The sequence below is a fragment of the Acinonyx jubatus genome, chromosome C1 (assembly GCF_027475565.1).
Source record: "Acinonyx jubatus isolate Ajub_Pintada_27869175 chromosome C1, VMU_Ajub_asm_v1.0, whole genome shotgun sequence".
In the NCBI taxonomy this organism is placed as follows: Eukaryota; Metazoa; Chordata; class Mammalia; order Carnivora; family Felidae; genus Acinonyx; species Acinonyx jubatus.
The window spans coordinates 77554470-77556713 of NC_069381.1; positions in this window are offsets into that span (position 1 = coordinate 77554470).

The following is a 2244-nucleotide window of genomic DNA, read 5'->3' on the forward strand; positions in this document are numbered from 1 at the left end:
GGAGAAAAAAAAAAGAGGTTAGAGTGGAAGAGAGACAAAGTATAAGAGACTCTTAAAAACTGAGAACAAACTGAGGGTTGATGGGGGGTGGGAGGGAGGGGAGGGTGGGTGATGGGTATTGAGGAGGGCACCTTTTGGGATGAGCACTGGGTGTTGTATGGAAACCAATTTGACAATAAACTTCATATATTGAAAAAAAAAAAGAAAGAAAATAGATATACCCGACAAAACTACTAAAATAGATATAGAAATGATAAATTCAACTTAGTGTTTTTTTCTCTGGAGAGAGAGGCAGGCAAATAGGATAGGAAAGGAGAGGTGCAAATATGTATAAAGGTATTGATAATGTCTAGTATCCAAGTGAAGTTCCAGGTTCAAGTCTGTCTGTTTTAATTGTTGAGTTTTGTTACACACAGATGTTCTTTTTTTTTTTTGAGCAAATATTACATAATAAAAACTTTTTTTAAGTTTATTTATTTATTTTGAGAGAGACAGAGCATGCAAGTGGGGGAGGGGCAGACAGAGAGGGAGAGGGAGGATCCCAAGCAGGCCCGCACTGCCAGCCCAGAGCTCACACATGACTTGAGCTGAGGACCCAGATGCTTAACCAACTGGGCCACCCAGGCACCCCAATAAAGACATTTTTCAAGAAAAACTGATTTTGTAAACAAGAAGGAATACTATTGAAATTCCGATTTTAGGGAACAAAAATGCTCAGTGAATTTTCATTTTACTTCTAAGAAAATCCCCAGAGCCTAAAGTTTTTGAGAGGATGGGATCCTTGAGCCTTCAGACCTTCCCAGTGTACCCCCCACCAGGAGATGTCCCTGACTCTGAGTCATTCAGCACCTAGGACATATAAATATGTCCGTCCTCCCCCCCACCCCCCCACCCCCGACAGCACAAGTAAGTTGGAATAGTTGTTGTTGTCTGAGACTTCATCTCTCCCACTCCTAAAAGATTGCTTCAAATCTGCATGCCTCTCATTATTTTCAAAGTGTTCTGATGCTTTGGGTGTGAAAAGACTGTTTTAAAGTTCACTGGGTAAGTCTCTCTGTTTTCCTCCAGCCATGAATCCTTTTTTTTTTTTTTAACCTGATTACAGAAACATTACATATTAATTGTTTAAAATGTGATTACAGGGGCACCTGGGTAGCTCAGTCGTTTGCCCGTCCGACTTCAGCTCAGGTCATGATCTCATAGTCCGTGAGTTCGAGCCCTGTGTCAGGCTCAGTGCTGACAGCTCAGAGCCTGGAGCCCGTTTCAGATTCTGTGTCTCCCTCTCTCTCTGCCCCTTCCCCGCTCATGCTCTGTCTCTCAAAAAAAAATGAATAAACATTAAAAAAATTTGTTTTAATAAATAAATAAAATGTGATTACAGAAAAACACAGAGATTAAAATCACTTGTAATCTCATCACCAAATATTATTACAATTCATTTTTTAGTCTATTTGCTTTCTGTCTGATTTCTGAGTATATGAATACCTACTGTTTCTTTATTTTTAAAAATGAGATCAGACTGACTGACACTTTTATATTTTGTTTAACCTTTAAGGAATATGGTTTTTTTTTTTTAATGTTTATTTATTTATGGGGAGAGCAGAGAGAGAGGGAGAGAAAGAGAATCCTAAGCAGGCTCCATGCTCAGTGTAGAGCCTGATGTGGAGTTTGAGCCTGCAAACCCTGAGATCGTGACCTAAGCCAAAATCAAGAGGCAGACACTTAACTGACTGAGCTGCCCAGGCACTTCTATACTTACTAATACTTTTAAAGCCATGAAATTGAACTAAGTGAGTGAGTATAGATGAAAAAGAAAAGAGGATCAAAGACTGCCTTTTAACTAGGGGAAAATTAAAGGTTGGGCAGAAGAGGAACTAATGAGAGAGACTGAGAAAGAGCAGCCAGTGAAGTGAAAGGGAAACCAGGAGAGTATAGTGTATGGGAAGCCAGAGAAAAAGAATATTGCAAGAATACTGAGTCAATTGCTATCGATGGGTCAAGAGAAATGATCATAGGATTTAGCAACAGAACTCATTGGTGACAATGAACTATTTCCATGAACATTGTAGGCAAAAGCCTGACTGAAGTAGGTCCAAGAAGAAATAAAAGGAAAGAAAGTAGAATCAGAGAAACAGACAAATATTTGAAAGTGTTTGGTTATAAAAGAAAGGTGAAAAACAGAGGAGTAGTTGAAGAAAGTGTTTTTTTGTTTGTTACTAAAGCAGACAACGTGTGTGAGTGCTG